Source organism: Callorhinus ursinus, unplaced genomic scaffold (genome assembly GCF_003265705.2).
Source record: "Callorhinus ursinus isolate GAN/ISIS: 27379988/994484 unplaced genomic scaffold, GSC_fseal_2.0 scaffold6, whole genome shotgun sequence".
In the NCBI taxonomy this organism is placed as follows: domain Eukaryota; kingdom Metazoa; phylum Chordata; class Mammalia; order Carnivora; family Otariidae; genus Callorhinus; species Callorhinus ursinus.
In genome coordinates this window covers 63,812,496-63,829,207 of record NW_027397068.1, presented here as the reverse complement: position 1 = coordinate 63,829,207, position 16,712 = coordinate 63,812,496, and the positions used below count along the sequence as shown (strand labels likewise).

Here is a 16,712-nt window from a genome sequence, read left to right as displayed (position 1 = left end):
ATTTTAACATGACATACCCTATAATGAAAAATTTCAATAAAATTGTAAAGACAAAAACACATACACAGTTTAAAAGCCAAAGAGTACTATAAAATTTATCAGGGAAACCAGCAACTTCCCTACGTCATGCCTTCCTACTCTTATTCTATTCTATAGAGTAACCACTGTCAACACTGGGCTGTTTCTCCACATTCCTACACAAGGTGATTATAGGATTATTTCTTGACTTTCCAATTTTACACATTATCTATGGATTTCCTGTTGTAGAAAATGAAGATTTAGCTTTGTAATTCAGTTCCCATATACACACACACACAACCATGCTTCTCGACTCCTATGCCCATCTGCCCAATTACTTATTCCACAATTTTTGCTTAAATCCGTAGTGTTTATATTACTTTTTTTGGTAAGCAGTGTTAGCCTAGCCACTTGGTCTATTATGGGGGATGAGCTCTTATCTCCAAGGTGCTTTCCCACACTAGCATTTGGGGAAGAACAGTGTGAGAGTTCTTAATGAAAAAACTGTAGAATATTAATCATATGTGATCAAAAGCTAGTTTTCCATCAAGTACAATAAACAAAGCTTTTGCAATTCTCACCCCACAGGAAATGAGGAAAAGGGGGTGAAATGGGGTGAGGTGGGGTGAAGGGGAGACACTACCATTCTACTGAAGTTATAGATGTAGATGAGATATGTTACTTTCTAGCAAGCAAACTGCCTTGATAAGATAAACAATGACTATGGAGATATGAAAAAGTATATCAAAGATTAAGGTTGACTGTTCCTGACCAGGAGGTACCATACAAAGTAAATAATGGAGCAAACTTTTAAAATGAAAGGAACAAATGATGAGATCCAACTTTTAAAATAAAATGAGTAACTCGTAATGTACCTTGTATAATTTAAGCTTGACAAAGTATTGGCTTTTACTATTAAAGTCTTATCAAAAAAAGAAATCAGTGAATAAATTAAATGTCACTCTAGAGAGGCTTAAAATTTTCCCAAAAAGTAGCATTTCAAGAAACCATATTCTACACTTTAGCCATTTGTTTATAAAATTTTCAGGCAAAAGAGCATGTTAATGGTTAAAAGCAGAGATAACACTGCTAAATATTTCAACCTGAATTTTGAATTAGTGGGCACTGTCTCATTTAATGCGATAAATAAATGAGATAATGTATATAAGGCGCAGTATTTGACACAGGGTGGTGACTGCTTAGGTGTAAGTTCCAGGACGCTGTGATTTGTGCTCACTCACTTACGAAGCTGAATCCGCCACTTGCTTACAGTACCTTCTTGGGCAAATCGTTTAACTTCTCTGTGCCTCAGTCTCCTCATCTACAGAACGGTGATGACGGAGTCGCTATCGCATATTATTATGAAATTAAATGAATAATACATGCAAAATAATTAAAAAGAGCACAGAGTAAGCGCACAAGTAAATAAAGTAGCCTATGTAAGTGCTAGTCACTAATACTATCACTTCTTCTTTGTAAAATGGAGAAAACAGCTCAAGGAATTTTAAGGATTAGTGATAACACAGTAAAAGTAAATTGCATTGCACCTGCCTGGCCTGTAGCAAAAAATACACACTGGTAGTAATTTTCATTCTAAATACCATGAATTCTCACAAAGTACAAAGGAACAAAACCTCAGCAAAAACAGGGCTGCATGCTACCCTGGCTATAGAATATCGAGAAAGCTGACTGAGCCTTTGAAGCCTTCCCCTTCCAGGTATATGGACAAACACCTTGCATAACTAAAACTCAGGCAAAGCTCCCTGAGAAAGCGAACGGTACTAGGCTGTACGTGAGTGCCAGATCAGTGGTATAAACTGTGCTGTATGTGTTTAAAGGGCTCTCTGGGCTGAGGGAGAGAATGGGAGGCTCTAGAATCATGGGTACTTAACAAGTTTAAGAACATAAAAAGGAATGAAATGTTGCCATCTGCAACAACATGGACGGATGTGGAGGGTATAATACTAAATGATTTCACTCATATGTGTAAATTAAGACAAAACACCAAATGATTTCACTCATATGTGTACATTAAGAAACAAAAGAACAAAGAAAAAAAAGAGAGAAACCAAAAAACAGACTCCTAACAATACAGAACTGGTAACTACTAGAAGGGAGTGGGGAGGGGGCAGGGGTGAAGGAGGTGAAGGGGTTAAAGGTACAGCTACCGCGAGGAGCGCTGAGTAATGTACAGAACTGCTGGAGCACTGTATCGTACACCGAAAACTAATCCGACTGTATGCTAACTGACTGGAAGTTAACATTTTTAAAAAAAGGTTAAAGTATGAGGCAAGGCAACCAAAGAGGAGGCAGATCCTGGAGATGGTGAATCAGTCACCTATCTGGCTAGAAGAAAGGAGGGCCAGAAGGGAAGAAGTGGATTCTGAAGCAGGCGTTTGGGGTGGGGAGTAGTTACAGGACAAGATGAGAAAGGCCTTTATTATAGAAGACCTTCCTTGAGAGACAATAACACTAAAGTTTTAATATTATTATATAAAACTATATACATATTTTATCTTTGCCCCATTCTTACATGATTGAGTTTTACTGAACAAATTTAATTATTCTAACAAAGAAGAATATAGTTCATGTTGAGTATCAAAAAGAAATAGAATGAAATATATACAACTATAATTCACTTCTCAACTGCATTAGGATTCTCCTTTAGCTTATGGACCAGAAGGTAAGGAGGTCTTCCCATTTTAACATATGTACCATATCAAAATTTAATTCTGCTTAATAACCTCGAGAGATAATTTTTTCTGTAAACAATGGAATCTTGAGTCGGACAGGATCCCAGGAAATTATCTTGTAAAAGTATACAATTTAAAAGGTTAGAGAAAAGCCTGTTGCCCAGTAGACTCCTTTATTAGACTTCTCTTCCAGCTACCTATTTCTTAAAACCAAACCTTGATGACAAACAAAATTCTTTACACAAGTCCCATTAGTCCCAAAGTGGAAAGACGACCTTGTTCACCGCTGTATCCTAAATACTTAAAAAAAAGTGTAGGCCAAATAGTACACACTCAATAAATATTTGCTGCAATAAATCTCCGTCCATCAGAAAATGCCTAGATTTTGAAGACTATAAAAAGTGGCATCTGTCTGTCCAAACAAGTGTTTCCCTTGTAAGTTCATGCTGCTACAGTACTTGTTTGGAAACTCAAAATTTGTTCTAATGCAATTGATATAATAGGGAACAATTTGAGCATTAAGTGAATTTTGCTGTGATTTCGCCAGCAAGAAACACTAGGTGAACACAGAAAAACCATACTCAGCTGAAACAAGTTGTATGTGGATACACAAAATGTAAATATGAACACACTTTAAACATCTGCCAGCCACCTCAGTTCACCCTATCTCTGCATGGTCCCACCTATCCACACCTTGTGTTATAACTTTCCTTCTGATTTCAGAAAACCCTTCCTTGACCACTTCACAATAAAAAGCTGCCACATCTACGCTCATTTCCATAAGCAAACTTCAGAACTTTTTCAAAGTACAACATTTGTTTGCATATTGTATACACTCGAGTACATATTTCTTAATCATTTAACCTGTGTAAAGCTATTCTGTCATTTTTTTAAGGTTCCTATCTTTTTTTAATGTTCTCTGATAAAGTTTTTGAGTGTTGCATCCCAAATTCTGCTTTTTCCATAAGCCCTGTGGTTTTTTCCCCATGATTTGCATAGCACGGTGATTTTTAGAAACACCTATGTTAAATTTTAACAGAACTGTCTGTACTGCAAAGCCCCTCTGACCTCAACAACTGTGAATACTAACTTCCCCAGGATGCCTACTGGGAAGGCAGAATGTTTCAACTTCTCTCTTTGTTGTCAAAATGATATTAATAGTTTCTCATAACTAATTACAATTTGTGTGTCTTCTGTGGATTGGCTGACATTATCAGACTGGGCAGTGAGTTAATTCTTAAAGGGTATCTTCATCAGAAAAAGAAGCACTGATATGCAGTAAGAATAGCTAAATGATGCTATAATTTTTAAAATTAAAGCAGATTTTGAAAGCTTTTAGCCTCAATATGATTTCAGAATTAAACTTTAAAATATATATATATATATATATTCCCTGCCTAATTACATACACTATTTTAAATACCTTTTACTTCAGTGATACATTACCTAAGCATCTCATCAAATGCTAGTTAGGGAACAGTTGATGCACTTCACATCTGATTAACCTCAAAAGAATTTGCAAATGCCCCTAATTGAACATGAAAAGTTTCAAAAAAATTTTAACAGCAAATTATTAGAATTCTATTTCTTGGAACATGATGTTACAACTTTACTAAGGCAAAGCAAACCCCACCCCCGACCAAATATACAATATCAAGTTATTTTCCTAAGAGTTAAAATGCAGTAACTATAGGGGCGCCTGGGGTGGCTCGGTCGTTAAGCATCTGCCTTCAGCTCGGGTCACGATCCTGGGGTCCTGGGATCGGGCCCGCATCGGGCTCCCTGCTCTGCAGGGAGTCTGCTTCTCCCTCTCCCACTCCCCCTGCTTCTGTTCCGGCTCTCGCTGTCTGTCTCTCTCTCTCTCTGTCAAATAAATAAATAAATAAATAAATCTTTAAAAAAAAAAGCAATAACTATAGCTATGTAATTAAAAATTCAAATACTATCACTATTTAAGCCTAAAAACAAGGTAATTGTAATCCATCTTTAGCATAAATTTCAGCATGAAACAGTAATATTGAATCATTTTACACAGCCAGTTATTTACAAAAATAAAATAACAGAAACATACCAAATCAGTAATCTAAATGCTACTACTTTAAATTAGCTAACATGTTCAGCTTTTGTGTTATTTAAAAGCTTGAAAGCAGCAAAGAATCATGTTAGCAGAAAATCGATTCCTCAACTTTATACTCCTGCAATAATTTACTTTGTAAAGGAAAAAATAAACATCAAAGGCTAAAGTACATAATGATTCATACTACCTCCTCCTAAAAAGAAAAGTTCCCAGTTTTTTCATTTAATACATTGCCTCAAGTCCATGAATGTTGGCCATTTCTTATGGTTAAAAGGCTTACCAGTTATAAGTTCTTCTAAAGGAATGTGAAAGTCAGCCACACTTGGCAATTTATGTATTGTGGTTTTGTGGTGAGTGCTACCATTTTCTAAGGATCAAGAAAAGCACAATAAATCTAAGACAGAATGGTAATAATTCATCAAAACATATTATATAACTAACTACCTTGGGTGTATTTTCCAGTTCATATCTCATTTTTTTCCCATTAGGGCTTTAAGATGGGAGACACAAAGTTATTTTTCAGTGCCCCCCTTTTACTGTAATTTTTGGATAATCCATGCTGAGCATAAATATCTTTAAAAGAAAACATGATATAAATAAATGATACGACAATAAGTTCCTATTATGGGTAAGAGGGAAAAAGAGAGGATAAAAGAAAATGAAAGCACTTGGAAAGATTAGTTAGCATCTTATATCAACCATAAACATTTGTAATGAACCAGTGAACTCAATGGCGTATGAAGATTATAATAATCTGATTAAAATATTAATCTAAAATGGCATCTTAATATGAAGATTCAGAGAAAGTTATGAGAAATTTGATCAACTAATCCCCATGCAGTTCCAAACACTTACTTGGCCCCATGTTTTTGTGGTACATCGCATATAACTTTGCCCATCTTCCTTCTAATGTCATGGCCCTCAAATGACTTTTCCCCAGAGTGGACTCCTGACCAGGTGCCAGATGTCTGTGTGTTATAGCATTGGGTGTGTGTCATAGCACTGGGTGTGCATCGATTATGTTCATGAATTACACATAGTGTAAATAGGTATCCGTGATCTCTTAATAACAAAAAGTTTTAAGAACTAACAAGTTAAACTGGCAATTTTAAAATTATACATATACACTTGATTGGTAATACAACTGTGCTGAATGGAGACTGCTAAGCCTGCTAATGAAGAAAATATATAAAAATTTATTTGTAAAGAACATTTAAATTAAATATTTCATTACTATAACAGTACTCAGAACCTTAAAAAGAAATTACAGAGAATTCAAAATGAGCAAACGTGGAATTGGTAAAACAGTATTAAATTGAATCAAGTCTCTAAAAGACAACACAATGCAATAATTTTGTTTAGTATGTGCTCGTCTTTCAAATATTACACTCTGAAACTGTTGTATACAGTTGGCTATTAGTCTTGTTATAGTAATGGTGAATGAGTTTTTTAATTAGATAGTCAAGAATAATCTCAGGGGGTGCCTGCTGGCTTAGTCGGTTAAGCGTCTGCATTCGGCTCAGGTCATGATCCCAGGGTCCTGGAAACAAGTCCCACATCAGGCTCCCTGCTGAGCGGGGAGTCTGCTTCTCCCTTGTGCTCTGCCCCTCCCCCCTGCTCATGTGCTCTCTCTCCCTCTCAAATAAAATCTTTAAAAAAAAAAAGAATAATCTCAGAACTGTACGGAAAGTTTTATCAGCAAATTTATTATATATAAATCTATTTCACAATTCTCCAATTTAGATACTCTTAGAGAATATTCAATATTTTAAATTGTATAATGTAATTAAATAAAGAACCAGAAATCTCATCCTACAAATACTTATCCATAAATCAACAAAGACTTTTCTAACAGGAAATTTGAACTGAAAAATATATAAAAGTGACGATCTACTTAACATTTTTATTTATGATAACCCATTTTCTAATTTATTCTTTTTATATTTTTTCATATGTATGATATACTGCTTACTCAAGCTTTGTTGAGTGCCTACTTACTCTACACTATTGTGGGTGAAAATATTAAAATTAATAAAAGCACAGTTGCCTATGTTCAAGAAATTTACATTTTAGTAGGGGAAGATAAACATTCAATAAATAAATGTAATAACTGAATTGTTACAGATATAATGTGCAGTAAACAGGGGAGACAAAGGAGGGGCCGGTCAATTTTGAGGGAAGGGGAGGATTTAAGGAAAGGATTCATTAAACAAGGGGATACCTGAGCTGGGTCTTAGAAGATAAAATGTGTTCACTAGGTAGACAGGTGAGAGGGAAAGAGTATTTCAGGCATAGGTAGTTGCCTAGGGGAACATTTAAAGGAGTGAAACAGCGTGGCAAGTTCAGGAAGCCATAGGTAGCTGGCTAACATTGAAGTGCAGGGAGAAAGACTCACAGACCATGTGATGAAAGATGAGGCTGAAGAAGTAGGGTAAGGAGGGGCATATCACACAAGATTTTAATGGCCCTCCTCTGCATCATATATGCTGCATCCCACAAGTCAGCAAAAACAACATGCCTCTTTTTCTCGATGCAGGTGATTTATCTCTGAAGTTCCAGGCCCTGCCATGCCCCAGGGGCAGGTACGTCTTCAGACAGCAACAAACACTGTGCCATTTACAGGTGTATAAGCTGCAGTGAAGGTTAAGAGGAAGAAGCACCTAAAACTTAGAAACTAAAGAAAGGCAGGAGAAACATCACAAAGAATGTTATGCTTGACTTTAGTCATTAGGAATAATAAAGGTCTTACAAGATATCCCTGACAACTGTGTTGGGGGAAAGACCATGAAAGAACATGACAAATCTGAAGAATTATGGCTGAGTGGAGCAGAAAAATAAGATAAGGTTGAAAAGGTGGCTAATTTTCAGTGAAAACTGTACAGATTCCTAGTAATGTAGAAAATACATCTAAGAAAATTCTACTGGCCTGAACCACTTTTTGGTCACGTTGATGTCTGGGATCCACTCTACAAAAACTGCCCATGACATGCCAGGCAATGTCTTTGCTCTACATATGCAAAGATGAATAAAATACAGCCCCTGCTTTTGAGAAGATTATAGTCTAGTAGAATTCAGATTTATACTGGATTTCCCATAAGCACATATCCATTATCTCACTTTATCCTTCCCACATGTGAGGGAGAGAGGCCAATTGTTAATACCGTTTCTTTTAATGGAGGAGAATCATGGATATACACACAGTTCCCACTAAGTCAGTTGCAGATCAGTATTCTGAGCCAGCAATTCACAACTGAGGTGTCACCAACATTGCTACTGCAATCAGCTGTGAGGTGAGCTGAATGAAATCTGTTACAAATAACAAAGTGTGTGAGGTCTAGCTCTTTATCTATATAAATTAAAGCATTTAATCTAGAGACAAACACATGCTTAAAGAGGAGCATACAGTCACCTTAAGTGTGTATGACTAAAAACAACCTCTGTTGAGGCATGAATAAGTACATCATTGCAGAGCAATATGAAGGAATACCATGCAGCTGTTTTGGTTTTTTTAAAGTGGAGTAAGATATCCAAACAATTAAATGGAAAGACCTTTAAGACTTTAATGAATGAAAAAAGAAAGATGCAGAACCCATGTATAGGGATACCCTTTGTGGTTAGAAAGAAAAAGATAAAATAGATTAAAAAACATTATTATATGAATGCATAGGAAAGGTTCTGAAAGCACACACACTAATTGGGGGCGGCTGGTGGCTCAGTCAGTTAAGGGTCTGCCTTTGGCTCAGGTCATGATCCCAGGGTCCTGGGATAAAGTCCCATCTAGGGCTCCCTGCTGAGCGGGGAGTCTCCTTCTCCTTCTCCCTCTGTCCCTCCCCCCTGCTCATGCTCTCTCTCACTCTCTAAATAAATTAAAAAAAAAGAACACACACTAATTCTTTTGGAGAGGGGGCCAGCTAAAGGGACACATGAATGGAAGATGATCCACCATTACTTGTATTCCTACATGGGTAGGAGAGTAAGAGCAGAATAATTTGAAAGTAACTGTACTTAGCCAACTGTATATACTTCCAAATAACTTAGAGCCTATGTTATCTATGCTAAAACTGTTACTGTTATAGTTAACAGCTGCAACAATTATCACTTTTCCAGATGCTTGACAGATGAGATCTACAGTTACATTTTTTTTTTTAAGATTTTATTTACTTATTTGACAGAGACAGCGAGAGAGGGAACACAAGCAGGGGGAGCGGGAGAGGGAGAAGCAGGGAGCCCGATGCAGGGCTCGATCTCAGGACCCTGGGATCATGACCTGAGCCGAAGGCAGATGCTTAACGACGTGAGCCACCCAGGCGCCCCTACAGTTACATTTTGATTTAAACCTTATGTATGGGCTTTATGTTTAGGTGCATGACTATCTCTATGCTCAGTCCTGTTAAAACAAAAAAGTCAGACCCCCCCTTTTTTTTTGACCAAAGGCTAACTCAATGTCAACTAATGCTCAGCTCTCAAACTGAATAAGAAGTATTCATCCACCAATGGGATAGTTTAATTGTTTAAAAGAGGTAGGGAGTAGTAAAAAAAAAAAAAAAGAAAAAAAAAAGAGGTTTATTGTTACTTTCTTAAGAGTCCCTCAATAAACACAATACTCTTGTAGAAAGTTATCACACATAAAGGTGGACAAGAATACTTTTCTCTGAGTTTATAGTATAATCACTATGGTTCAGCATTACTGGGCCAGGTCCTGTGCTAAATGCCTAGCATGTATTATTTCAGTTACTTCTCACATTCCCGTAATAAGGATTAAATGAGAAATTGCAGGTAAAACTCTTCACACATAGTGTCTGGTACATATAACAATAAATGTTGTCCTTAATTAGGTATTACTACTGCCTAATCTGACTTCATCAAGTCAACCCTTACTCTACCAGTCAGCTTTTCAAAAGACTCACCTACTTAAGTGCGCCAATGCTAAGAAATCTTCAACAGATTCCCATTACCTACTACTGAAGTCCCAAGTCTTTCACCTGACATTTGAAAGCATGTATGACATCGATCCAACTTCTATCATATCCCGTACACTGTTGTCTAAGCACAATGGACTGCTCACAATTTCTAGAACATGTTATATACTTTCATTTCCATAACTGAGAAATATTCTTGCCATTCTCTCAAAAGAATAGATATTCTTCAAGGCTCAGTAGAAATGTTACCTTCCCCACAAAGTTGATTCTTTCTGGTATTCTCCAGTACGTGGTTCATACCACTATTATGGTACTTCTTTGCTATTACTTGTCTGTAGGGTCACTGAAAACCAGGTTTATTCATTTCTGCATACCTACTGTACCTAGTACAGTGTTTTATACAAAAATTGCATTCAGGAATGTAGAAAAATTTCACCATTACTAATAGCCCTAGTGATAACTAATAAGACTTGAAATTCAAATGCAGTTCTCTCTTGAATTTCCCCTCCAATTCCCCTGACAGCAGTAATGATCCTATAATAACTCTGGCAGTAGCTCCCTTTCCAGTCCTAATTCAACACTCCATGAGATACAACCCTTTCAATACCAAACAAATCATGTGGGACATAATCAGTGACCCATTGCTCAATACACTGGCTGACATTAAATTCATTATACATTAACAATGGAGGAGAGAATTTTTAAAGCACAAGTTAGGATATTAGAATCATCTTTCAAAATCACAGTTGGGATATAAAATTCCTCTGTTCAATTCCTCTGAATTGAACTTTAAAAAACAAAAGATACGGGGGGTTGCCTGGGTGGCTCAGTTGGTTAATTGTCCAACTCTTGGTTTCAGCTGGGTCATGATCTCGTGGGTCATGGGACTAAGCCCCATGTCAGGCTCCACGCTTGGTGGGGAGTCTGCTTGGAGATTCTCTCCCTCTGCCCCCCACCTCAAATAAATCTTTAGAATAAATAAAAACAAGAGGTATATATGGCTATTCACCCATTTAGTAAATAAAGTCACCTTTTATGGATTAATCCTGTTTCTAAATCTATACAAATGGGTAAAAGCAATAAAAGCCTTTAAAAGCTAACTGCCCTCTGACCTCTAACCATCCATAAGTAGTTTTTACTTCGTTAAAATCTAAGGCAACAGGAAACCTCAGTTTTTGGTTGTGTTGTTATATTCCAGGACAATTCCAACTACTATGACTTTCTTATCTAATTTTGAACAATTAAGTAAAAATATAGCAAATGTTAGCTATATACTTACATTTAAAATTCTTCAGGTAAAAAGTACTATATAAAAATTATCTGGTTCTGTTCAGAAATCCTATGATTTCCAATTACTGAAGAATATATTAACTCTATGGGAAGGTGTTTGTAGTGTAGAATAGTTGAGAGAACTAGGATCATTTATTTAATTCCCTGTACTACTTATACTATATGTGAACCTCTTAAAGGAAGACAGTTTTGTTGTCATTAATGTTTACTTTTCAATGAAGACCAGAGTATTTTTTGTACATTTACAGGGCCTAACTCAATAGCACTTCAAATTTATTTTTCTTAAATCATTTTTTCATTACTTTGCTACTACTAACAAACAAGTTAAATTAGAAATAGTCAGGCAAAAGGTATGTTAAAGTCAAGAGTAGCTGCATGTTACCTAGATGTTAGGAATGTTACTAAACTTGAAAGCAAGAGGACCACAGATGTTGAAAGTAAAGTTTTGGTTATTATAGATGTCATAGTAAGGCAGTTATGCAGGCTAAGCTTGACTGGTGCCATGGACTTTAGCATACCTGGAAATAGAAAAATTCAAATTGTAGCTGTTCTTGGTTGGCCCATTGCCATTTTTGTAGCTTACAAATTTTTAATTAAGTAACTGCAGTGAGCTCATCTCTACTGGATACTTCTTTTCCAGGGCAGGTCCAGGAACTGGGTCTGGAGCCTTGAAAGCAGAAGAGAAACTAGAGTAAACTAGAGGTAGGCAGAATAAGAAACGTGACCAGATAACATTATGAGATCTAATAGCAGTGAGGTAGTCCCCAGTGTGTCTCACATAAAATATGCTGAGGTGGAAAAAGTATCTCTTAAGTTCCAAGATACCAGAAGATGCTATTTACATTAGTTAAGTCATCGTCTTACTTTACCCAATTCTACTCTATAGACTCCCGGTTCCAGATACTCAAACAGTGGCCTATATGAAATCTATAATAGCTTTTTGCAACAGACTGTCCAATATGGGACCATAGAGTATATAACAGGAAGAGAAAAACAACAAATCCACTTTCACTGGTAAAATTAAAATTGTAAAGTCCTCATTTTCAGGTCATTTTGCTCTTCTCTCACTATCTTATTTCCAATCATCTTCTAATTGCTCCCCTAATTTCCTACAATCAATTCTCAGAGGTTTCTTAAGAAATGCATCCAAGCAATGAACTGAATTTCAGGTTCCAATTTTTAAAAATACTTGGTAATTCTTAAAGTGGGAGGCAAAGAACAGCTCATAAGATGTGGTTCATAACCACACTGGAAATTCTTTTTTCCATTACCAAAATAGATTCAATTTTTTTTTTTTGGTATAAATTTGTTAGGTCCTTATTAAAAAAAAAAAAAGAACACTGTAACTACAAAGATTACAGAAATGGTAGGATATTAGAAATAGCAGACTGTTGTACGAGGGCCTGGAAACGATGTCCTTATGCTTGGTGAACTGGCACCCATAGGAATTTCTCTAAGAAACAAATGTCATAGCAGTCAAAATAAACTGAATGCCTCTGCTACTGTCAAATGATGGCAGACTGTGAGAACTGTAACAGGACAAAAAAAAAAAAAAAAACGGTGAAGAGGAGGATTCAAAGAACTTAACTTCCTGCATTTCTTATGACTAGCAACACAACAAAGTGAAACAAAATCGAAGTAGTTTTTAAGAAAAATGTAAATTTCCCATCCTTTGTGATGGCGTGTTGTCGGTGAGAACTTCTGGAAGAGACAGATCCAGGTTCAAATCTGGTTTCAGGATGGCCTTGGACTAAACTCTGAACAAATTTCTTTTCTATTAAGTGGGATACCACACCCTACCTTACTGGACTGTCAAGAGAATTAGCTAAAGTATAGAAGTACCTAACAACCTGGCACATGGTGGATATTCAATACATTTTTCTGCATTACTACAGAATGAAACACATTTTTTTATTCTAAACATATGGGTATACTTAAGTTTTCATTTTTATATATGCTAAAGCAACAGCTATGTAAAAAGCTTTAGGTTTATATAACAGCATCACATCCAAAGAGATATAACTGATTTATCAACATTGATTTCAGAACAGCTATAAAGGAAATGTGTGAGAGAGCTCAAGTCAAGAGCTGATGATGAATAAAAATAAAACAATTTACTTTTAGGATATAAACAGAATCAGTGGTAAAGAAGGAGAAATGTAATTCTTCTCCCTACAAGTAAAGTAGAAAATATCTTTGTCCACACACTCTTGTTAGAAAGTTATAGATCTGGAATATGCTATACTTTAAAAAAAAAACGATTTCCATGCATGATATAACTTGGTCTTTAAGTCAGGAAATGCTTTAAGAGCAAAGAAAAGCCTTACATTTGGGCAATAATTTTCCTCTTACTGATAGAACTGTGGGTTCCATACAAAATTATTATTTACCAAATATGGCTCAAAGATCAGATTACACCTTCCCTAGCATTACCAAGTAATACAGCAAGTATCAAAGTAACAAGGATTTAAAAAAAAGATTTTCTTAAAGTCACTCTATTCACTGCTACAACTTTATTTCAAAACAGTTTTTTAAAAGTTAACATGGTGGGGCGCCTGGGTGGCTCAGTCAGTTAAACATCTGCCTTTGGCTCAGGTCATGATCTCCGGGTCCTGGGATCGAGCCCCACATTGGGCTCCCTGCTTAGCAGGAAGTCTGCTTCTCTCTCAAATAAATAAAATCTTAAAAAAAATAGTTAACATGGAAAGTGTCTCATTCAAAACACACTACAATTTACTTAGAGATGATAAGATTAAATTCAGTCTGTGTATTCCCTAGAAGGCAAAAGAAAAAAAAAAGTATTTAAGAATGAGGATTCCCATTCATTAATCCATATAGATGGACTTTTAGTATTAAGACCGTCAAGAAAAATACTTCAAACAATTACTGTTTTTATAACTAGCTGTCATAATGAAATCCCATTACTCACAGTAATGTAAGTAGATTAAACAGTAGTGTAAATAGATTCTGTCTTTTCCAGATATACAATGTCATCTATAAATAAATTTGCCTCCTCCCTTTCAATATTTATTTTGTTTTTTGGTCTAATTACATTGGACAGTAGTCCAAAGACAATGTCATAGAATAGTTAATGCTGGCCAGACCTTTTTGACTCATGACTTTTAAAAAGGAATTTAGTATTTCATCATTTCTAATAACAAAATGTGTAGACTTCTGGTCTGAGACATGCAAAATCTTACGTCTATTCATTGATTCCTGTTTCACGAAGGATTATTAGGAATAAATGTTGATCTCCCACTTTTTGTTATCCCTCAAGATATTCATAACCCGGTTCCTCACCTACTAACATATGAATTTATCAATACAGTTCTACATTTATACATTGAATTCTACTTCATTACAGTATTATTCTGTTAATGTAATGGTAGTTTCTATTTGATAGTTTTATAAAACATTTTTTGAACCAACTTTTGTGAGATTGGTGTGTAATCTTTTACGCTATTTTATCATGTTTTGCTAGCTTTGTAAAAAGAACTGGGAATCTTACTTTTCTCTACACTCTGAAATAGTTATCTAGGGCTTGAAGTTTTAAGAATTCAATGGTAAAACCTCCTAGGTCTGGTGCTTTTTGCAGGGAATAGTCTGTTACTAGTAAGACCATCATTTTCATCTACGGCTCCAGATGCTATCCTCCTTCGTTCACATCTTGAGGAAACCCACACCTTTCTTTTCAATCTCTCCTTTCAACCTATGAACGTGTTTAAGTCTTAACCATCTTAAACGTACATCCATGTATATACTCATACCACAAAGTATTTCCTTACCAGTTAAGTCTTGTCCAGCAAGTGTTTATTCACAAAGCTATTTATGAAAAGAGCTACTTTATTCAAGGCACTGAGGAAAGAGAATGAACTATAGTTCCTGCCTCTGCCTCCTCCTCCTCAACTGAGAAACACATACAAAAACCTGCAATAGCAATGTAAGGAATGAATATGCTATGCTAGGCCATCTGTCTCTTACCATTCATGCCTTGCCAAACTTCTCTATCGAGTAGTTATACTATGGCTTCAATTTTGTTTTAAATCTGCCTCCAAGTTTCCTCCCTTGATAATCGTTTTATTCAGATCATCAAATATAATAACCCTTTCAGGATCCTCATCCACCATTTTGCAGTAACTCCATAGAATATTTTAAGTTTTATTGGGTACTTTCTAATTCATCGTATCATTTGATCTTCATGAAAAACCACTGAGAAAGCTAGGTAGTTATTACTCTTACTCTGCAAGGTTCAGAAAATTAAGTAATATACTAATTATCAAAAACTTCAATCTGTGTCAGATTGAAGGCCAGAAATGTATCTGTGGCTTTCTAATTTCTGGTCCAGAGTTCCCTCCTCTATGTTGTATTAACTTGATTGACTGATTACTAACTTGAATGATTACTGATCATTCTTTTCTTGAAAATTTTTTCTGGTCAACAGTGTGCACATTCTTCTAGTTTCCTAGGACTGTTATTTCTAGGCTTCTTAACGTCTGTCAAAGGATGCAGGTGCAGTGGGACACTCATCCTCGCCTGTCTTCCTCGGGCATCTCAGCTGCACTGACAGCAGAATCGAAGGAGAATCTCCTTTAAGTTCTAGTTCAATCTTTCTCTTCTACTTGATGAAACCTAAACATTCAGAATCACACTGACAGCAGAATCGAAGGAGAATCTCCTTCAACTTCAATCTTTCTCTTCTACTTGATGAAACCTAAACATTCAGAATTGCACTGACAGCAGAATTGAAGGAGAATCTCCTTTAAGTTCTAGTTTAATCTTTCTCTTCTACTTGATGAAACCTAAACATTCAGAATCGTAGAGATTGACGATGAAAGGAGCCTTATGTGTTATCTAGTCCAACATCCTTATTTAATAAAAACATGAAGTTCGAATTATCTAAGTCAGTAGCAGAATCTGAATAAAGGTTGAAGACAAAATTTGCCTTTTAAAACTATGAACCATAAAGTAAATGTATACATTTATATACAATAGATATAAAGTAATTAAACTAATTTTAAGAGTAATTATTGAACCTTATTTCATTTTTGTTAAAGACTTTTGTCCCTATTTCTAAGAGATTTTACTTTCATAACAATAATAACATGAGTCCACTTATCAAAGTAGATTTAAAAAAAAAATCACAGAATGGCCATAGTTACACAACCTACTCAATTCTACATATTCATGAATTATCTACATTCTAGACTTTTAAAGTGAACTGGGAATCAAAATCATACCTCTGCCTATGCTAATGCTTCCCTCCTAGTTGCAGTCATGACCCAATCTACAAGGAAGAAAGATACCACTAGGCTGCTTGCTGTAGAGCATTTAGAACAGAGCCAGGCATGTGGAAAGCATTCAAACAAACATGTCCGCTACCACCGCTGCTGCAACAGTTACTACTACTGTATATAGTCACATCATTATAAACATGGCCATACCAATGATTCAACCACATGGACAAGAATCCTGTTGGGGTACAAGTACCTCACTCTACTTCTTTTGGTCTATTTTCCAGGTTTTGTTTTGGTGAGCAGGGCCACAACCCTTAAATATCTAGGAACACCTCTTTAACCACTCTCAGCCTTAAAGTACTTTCATGTCTCAACACCAGAGTTATAGGCTGTGAAAATTAAGAGATCATTTTAAAAGGAAATTTTATATTCCACTTGTAAGCTGTGAATACTTGAAAAATAAAAGGGAAGTTTAAACTTA

At 35.8% G+C, this 16,712-nt stretch overlaps 1 protein-coding gene across 7 annotated transcripts in view; it reads right to left on the bottom strand.

Moving 5' to 3' along the window:
* TAB2 (TGF-beta activated kinase 1 (MAP3K7) binding protein 2) overlaps positions 1 to 16,712 on the bottom strand; it is a 90,524-nt gene that overhangs the window by 52,976 nt on the left and 20,836 nt on the right. For 2 of the 7 annotated variants that reach the window (XM_073894068.1, XM_073894066.1), the window contains exon 2: positions 11,516 to 11,664. The exons of 3 other annotated variants lie outside the window; for them this stretch is intronic. The gene's annotated coding sequence lies outside the window, so the exon portion shown is untranslated. Of the gene's footprint in view, positions 1 to 5,068; positions 5,156 to 11,515; positions 11,665 to 16,484; positions 16,621 to 16,712 lie in introns of those variants that run through there. 2 more of the 7 variants (XM_025866305.2, XM_073894067.1) reach the window with 2 other exon arrangements.